The following is a 7,829-nucleotide window of genomic DNA, read 5'->3' on the forward strand; positions in this document are numbered from 1 at the left end:
TTTAAATAGACCTTAAGATAAAGACTCATCAGAAATGGAGTTCTAGTACACAATGATAAAAGGTTTAAGTTCCAGAAAGAACTTACCTGGAACAGTTTAAATTCTGTATTTACCTAATAGTAATAAGTATACATTATTATTAATTTATATTCATTCATATTATTATTCATAGTATTATGTAGCATATTTCTCTTTCTTTCACTATATATACACATATACATATAACGTTTATATTAGATATTGAGAGAACTATAAGGAAAATTTGACAAAATCATGATTATAGTTGAGATGTTAACATATTTTAATTACTGAATGAGGTACCCAGATCTTCTCTGCTAAAACCCTGACAGAACTCACCTCACTGAAAATTCTTCCACAGTAGTCCAAATTTAGAGTTCTTCATAAATGCAGCACTCAATAATTGTTTTGTTTAAGTAGGAAGATAAATCAGGAAAGCTCTCAGAAACTGAAGTGCAGGATGTTATGATATCCTGAAATGAAGAAAATGAAGTTTTCTCAAAGATAACGTGGAAAAATGTCACTGGTTAGAGTCACTTAGTAACTTGACTAGTGCTGGTTACCTCACACCATGGGATATACCCAGAGATAAAGAGGTTGTGAAACAACGTTGAGACTCATCTCGTCAATGTCCTTAGATTTGTATTTCCTTAGTCAAAGAAACCAAATGGTTTTCTTCTGTAAACATCCTAGTCACAATGAAACATTAGAGATAAATTATTGTTTATTTATTTATTTATTTTACAAATGTCTGAAGAGTTACAACATTAAAAGTTTTTTATCCAGCAGACTTAAATGTGGATCAGTAGATACCAAAGCCCCTTAATCAAGGCTCTTACCTCAAAGGGGAAAGGAAAGTCACCAGCTACTTATTCCTCCTTTTCTGTTCACACAGTGGCAGTGGCAGATCTTGATTAGAAGCATCTATCACTACCAATACTTGACTGTACTTCCTGGATGGAGAAAGATTGCCTGTGAAGTTGCCTCCAGTTTCAATACTATGTGAAATATTTACTTAGTTATTAATAGTTGACATACCAGAGGCATAAAATCATTATTTACATGTAATTTCTTCCTAGAGTATTTGGAAATAAATTTTGCCCTAGTTATCCTCTTGACTATGACAAGGATCCACTACTTCCATGATTCACTTTCATGATTACACTTGCCTTTCAGAATTATTCACAGAATCACAAGTGAGTAATGGGCTCATATCATCACTGCAATGAATCCTTCAAATTCTGGAAGAGCAATGAGCTTCTAGAAGGGTTGAGGACTTAATAAATACTTTTTCTACATTTTTTCCCATATAGTACAATGGAAATAATTTGAAAAATAATCTTAAGAGGTCAAATAAATGAAACCAATCAGTAGATAACATTGTGGTAGCCCACTATCTGATCTGTAAAAAGGATGACACCATGAAATGAAAAATGACCCCAAAGACCTGGTACGTTTAGTAGATGATTTGAGGTCTCCTGAAGGGACAATAAAACTGATTGGGTTAATTCAAACTAGGTTTGTGGAGTAGAGAGTTGAAGTCTAGATTAAAAAAAAAAAAAAAATCTGAATATGCAGGAGTAAGTCAGGGAAAATCAAGGAGGATTTGGCAAGAGCACCACAATAACCAGTAGGTTTTCATGCATTTCCATGACAGACTTTAGTGCTGCTTATGTGGATGTGTTGCGTTGTCTAAATGTAAAGGGGAGAGAGGGACTTTAGGCACTTCAGAAGGTCCCAATCTACAGACCAGGAGTCAGAGGACACGTGACAGGAACGACCATGAGTCAGGACATTCTCTTCTCCTGTTAATAGAAACTCCTCGGTTGTTTCTGCAGCAGAAATGAAACCATATGCAAGCCCCAATGTCCTCGCTTTTTGAAGTAAAAGGCTGACTCAAGAGTTAATGATCATTCACCTCCTAGAGTAATGGAACTAAAAACAAACAAACAAAAAAACAAATGGGACCTAATAAAACTTAAAAGCTTTTTCACAACAAAGGAAACCATAAACAAGATGAAAAGACAACCCTCAGAATGGGAGAAAATATTTGCACATGAAGCAACTGACAAAGGATCAATCTCCAAAATATACAAGCAGCTCATACAGCTCAATATCAAAAAAACAAACAACCCAATCCAAAAATGGGCTGAAGACCTAAATAGACATTTCTCTAAAGAAGACATACAGATTGTCAACAAACACATGAAAAGATGCTCAACATCTCTAATCATTAGAGAAATGCAAATCAAAACCACAATGAGGTATCACCTCACACCAGTCAGAATGGCCATCATTGAAAAAACTAGAAACATAAATGCTGGTGAGGGTGTGGAGAAAAGCGAACCCTCCTACACTGTTGGTGGGAATGTAAATTGATACAGCCACTATGGAGAACAGTATGGAGGTTCCTTAAAATATGAAAAATAGAACTACTATATGACCCAGCAATCCCACTACTGGGCATATACCCTGAGAAAACCATAATTCAAAAAGAGTCATGTACCACAATATTCATTGCAGCTCTATTTACAATAACCAGGATATAGAAGCAACCTAAATGTTCATCAACATAGGAATGAGTAAAGAAAATGTGGTACATATATACAATGGAATATTACTCAGCCATAAAAAGGAACAAAATTGAGTTATTTGTAGTGAGGTGGATGGACCTAGAGTCTGTCATACAGAGTGAAGTAAGTAAGAAAGAGAAAAACAAATACTGTATGTTAATGCATATATATGGAATCTAGAAAAATGGTACTGATGGACCTAGTGGCAGGGCAGGAATAAAGACACAGACATACAGAACAGACTTGAGGATGCAGTGGGGGAAGGGGAGGCTGGGACGAAGTGAGAGAGAAACATTGACATATATACACTACCAAATGTAACGTAGATGGCTAGTGGGAAACTGCTGCATAGCACAGGGAGATCAGCTCGGTGCCTTGTGATGACCTAGAGGGGTGGGAGAGGGAGGGTGGGAGGGAGGCGCAAGAGAGAGAGGATATGGGGATATATGTATACATATAGCTGATTCACTTTGTTGTACAGCAATTATACTCCAATAAAGATGTAAAAACAAAATAAATAAAAATTAAAAATCTCTCTACCAAAAAAGAAAAAAAGAGTTAATGATCAGGAAATGTGAAGATGTAGAAATAAAGAATAGCTATTGGGCTGGACAACTGGTAGCAATTTAGACTATAAATCCACCACACAGCAGAATCACCAAACTCCCAGTTCCCTGAAAGATATAGATAAAGGCCTGACACACATTCCTAAGTTGTTTTTACAGGGAGCAGACCCCCTCCAGATGAAAACTGCTGACCACAAGAACATAGACCCTAGACTGGTTGAAACCAGAAGGTTGATGATGCTTAAAACTTCACCTTGATGCCAACCAGTCTGAGAATTTCCAAGAGCTGATCATACCCTGCTCCTTAACCACTATAAAACTCCTTACTACCCGCTTCAGGGTGGGTCAGTCTTGAAGGCATTAGCCCACTGTGGTCCCCTTTGCCTGACAAAGCAATAAAACTATTCTTTTTTACTTCAACCAAAACTCTGTCTCTATGTTTCTATTTGGCACCAGTGAACAGGGGCTGAATTTCAGCAACAGAAAGCACACACATTATTGGCCCAAATAAGAGGAAGTCAGAACAATGCTCTTAAATCCATATTGTGCAGTTGAAATTTTAAAAGATGGACCAAAGAAATGGAAAAAAAAATGTGACCTTTTTCTGATTCTTAGTGGCCAAGTGGTTGATGGTTAGGGCCATCATAGAGATACAAAGTGATTTGTCAGGCTCTCAACACTTCTAGAGGATCAGTGTTTTTCTAGAATGTGCAAGGATTCATTGTTATAATGAGATGAGCTAAATGGGAAATGAGCTAGGTGGAAAGCGAGAGAACTCTTAATATGGGAAAAAATGCCTGGAAAAACCTGTGTGACCTCCTATCATCTCAAGTATTATTACAGAAGATCATTCAAATTCCTCAGTGTAGAGTCCCCACCAGGTCAATGCCATATGTCTAGCAGATACCAGAAGCCTTCTAAGAAGACGTGTCAGAGCAAGCAGAAGAGTAATTGCACCAAGAAATAACATGCAACTCAAAATTCCATATTAGACCTTGGGATAAAGATACACATGAAAGATCTGTAGTTTCAGAGAAGAAAATGGAGGGGAAAAGGGTGTTGGGTATAGTAAATCAAAACTCTTTACCTCTTATGCCTAAGGGCCAGAACAAAACCTATTAGTGTGTGAGCCTGAGCTGGCCAAGTTGATTTATATATTTACCAAGTTATCAACCACTTGAGTTAATCCTTTATAAGAACCAACATTTGGCTCTATTAATTTTCTTTATGTTTTTTGTCTGTTTTATTGTTTTTCTGTTTACTGTTTGTTTTGTCTGTTTACTTGTGTTTCACAATACACAAAATAAATTTGTGTTTTGATTTCTGCTTATAGCTTTACTTCCTTATACTGTTGCTTTCTTCACTCTCTTTTTTTTCCTAGTGTTGTAAGATGTAAATTTATATCAATTACATTACTACTTTTTCTTTTTTAATATAAACACTTAAACTAAAAATATGTTTCCTCTAAGTATTTCTTTTGCTTTGTTCCCCTAGGTTTTGTGGGATGTATTTTACTGTCTCTAGTAACCCTTGGCATGTATTAACTAATGGCTTATTTTAAAATGTATTATATAATTTTGAGATATTTGAGAATTTTCTAGATATCTTATTGCTGATTTCTGATTAGCCCTGTGTGGTCATGAAATATACTCTAAGATTTCAGACATGAATTTTACTGAGACACTGTAAGTCCTTGCATTTTATTTTACTTTGACACACTTGAAGAAAACATGTAGACTCCAGTTGTTTTAATGGTATTAAATTAGATCATATTTTATGGAAATTAGGTCATATTAGTTACATGTGATATTAAATTTTTCCGGTTTTTTTTCTGATATTTTTCTTCTTGTCTATCAATTATTGAATCAGATATTTTAAATATCTAACTATGATTGTTGATTTGATTTTGCTATTGGTACTTGTTTTATAATTTTGAAACTCTGTAATTAGGTGCATTTAGGGAATTGTTAGGACTTTCTGGTAGATTGGCCAAGATATTTCCCAAGTGCCTTTTTTTTGGTCAGAGCTTGACTTTTCTCTGACTCATGTCATGGCTTGGTTTTAGGCTTTGTCAAGGCAGATCTGTGTAAATCCCAAGATGTTCCCCTAGCCTAATGAACTGGTGTGACTCAGACTCTGACTCATGTCAGAGATGGGTTTTAGGCTTTGTTAGAGTAGGTTATATAATAGTCCCTACACTAGTGCTTGGTCCTTCCTTCTGAGGCTCAATCTTTCTGTGGTCAACCTGGATGGCAAAGGTGGTAAATACATATATCTCTATTTTAGAATTCTCTGATGTCCTCAACATTGTGTGCAGTACCTGTATTTTTCTATTCCAACTTTACTGAGATATAATTGACATATAACATTGTAGAAATTTAAGATGTACGATGTGTTGATTTGATACACGTATATATTGCAAAATGATTGCATATCTTTAGGTAATACCTCCATCATGTCACATAATTGTCATTACTTTCTTGTGATGAGAACATTCGAGATCTACTCTCTTAACTTTCAAATATATGATACATTATTTTAACTGTTATCACAATACTGTGTATTAGAACCCTAGAACTTATTCATCATATATGTGGAAGTTTGTACCCTTTAGCCAATATTTTCCCATTTCCCCCACCACCTCAGTCTCTGGCAATCACCAGCTTATTCTCTGTATCTATGAGTTTAAATTTTTTAGATTTCATATATAAGTGAGATCATCCAGTGTTTGTCTTTCTCTGTCTGACTTATTTCACTTAGCATAATGCCTTATAGTTCCATTTATGTTTCTGCAAATGGCAAGATTTCATTCGTTTTTATGGCTGGGTAATATTCAATCATCATATATATATATATATATATATATATATATATATATATATATATATATATATATGACATCTTCTTTATCCATTCATCTATTTACCTCTTTTTATGTTGTATATTTGTTAATATAGTAGCTATAATTTTTTTTACTACTCTTGTCTTTTAACATTTATACTATAAGACACAATATTACAGTTAAGATACCACCATATTACAGTACTTGAGTAGTCTGCTTTTGACTAAATATTTATTTTTTCCAGTGTGTTGTGTATTTTCATGTTACTAATTAGCATCCTTTAAATATATCTTGAAGAACTCCTTCAATCTTTCTTGTAAGGCAGGTCTAGTGTTGACAAATTCCTTTAGCTTTTGTTTGTCTGGAAAGTCTTTATTTCTCCTTCATTTTTTTAATAATGTGTATAATTTTTTTTATCTTATTATGTTTTACAGTAAGTCCTTGTTGGTTATTTATTTTAAATAGAGCAGTGTGTACATGTCAATCCCAAACTCCCAGTCTATCCCTCTCCTCCCCCCTTCCACCCTGGTAACCATAAGTTCATTCTCTAAGTCTGTGAGTCTGTTTCTGTTTTGTAGATAAGTTCATTTGTATCATTTTTAAAATATTCTGCATATAAGTGATATCATATGATATTTGTCTTTCTCTGTCTGACCTACTTCACTTAGTATGGTAATCTCCAGGTCCATCCATGTTGCTGCAAAAGACAATATTTCATTTTTTTATGGCCGAATAATATTCCATTGTATACATATACCACATCTTTATTCATCTCTTGATGGACATTTAGGTTGTTTCCATTTCTTGGCTATTGTAAACAGTGCTGCAATGAATATTGGAGTGCATGTTTACTTTCAAACCAAGTTTTTCTCCAGATATATGCCCAAGAGTGGGATTGCTGGATCATACGGTAGCTCTATTTTTAGTTTTTTAAGGAACCTCCATACTGTTCTCCATAGTGGCTGTACCAATTTACATTTCCACCAACAGTGCAAGAGGGTTCCCTTTTCTCCACACCCTCTTCAGCATTTATTGTTTGTAGATTTTTTGATGATGGCCAATCTGACTGGTGTGAAGTGATACCTCACTGTATAGTTTTGATTTCCATTTCTCTAATAATAAGCAGTGTTGAACATCTTTTCATGTGCCTCTTGGCCATCTGTATGTCTTCTTTGGAGAAATGTCTATTTAGGTCTTCTGCCCATTTTTTGATGGGGTTGTTTGTCTTTATGATATTGAGTTGCTTGAGCTGTTCGTAAATTTTAGAGACTAATCCTTTGTCAGTCTCATCATTTGCAAATATTTTCTCCCATTCTGTGGTTTGTCTTTTTGTTTTGTTTATGGTTTCCGTTGCTGTGCAAAAGCTTTTGAGTTTAATTAGGTCCCATTTGTTTATTTTTGTTTTTATTTCCATTACTCTGGGAGATGGATTGAAAAAGATATTGATGTGATTTATGTCATAGAGTGTTCTGCTTATGTTTTCCTCTAAGAGTTTTATAGTATCTGGTCTTACATTTAGGTCTTTAATCCATTTTGAGCTTATTTGTCTGTGTGTGTGTGTGTGTTTAAACATTTTTTTTTTGAATGCCAATTTTTATTTATTTATTTATTTATTTTTACGTGTGTTTAAACATCTTTATTAGAGTATAATTGATTTACCATGTTGTGTTAGTTTCTGCTGTATAAAAAAGTGAATCAGCTATATGTATACATATATCCTCATATCCCCTCCCTCTTGCGCTTCCCTCCCACCCTCCCTATCCCACCGCTCTAGGTGGTCACAAAGCACTGAGCTGATCTCCCTGTGTGATACAGCTGCTTCCCATTAGC

The sequence above is a fragment of the Eubalaena glacialis genome, chromosome 3, assembly GCF_028564815.1.
Source record: "Eubalaena glacialis isolate mEubGla1 chromosome 3, mEubGla1.1.hap2.+ XY, whole genome shotgun sequence".
Taxonomy (NCBI): domain Eukaryota; kingdom Metazoa; phylum Chordata; class Mammalia; order Artiodactyla; family Balaenidae; genus Eubalaena; species Eubalaena glacialis.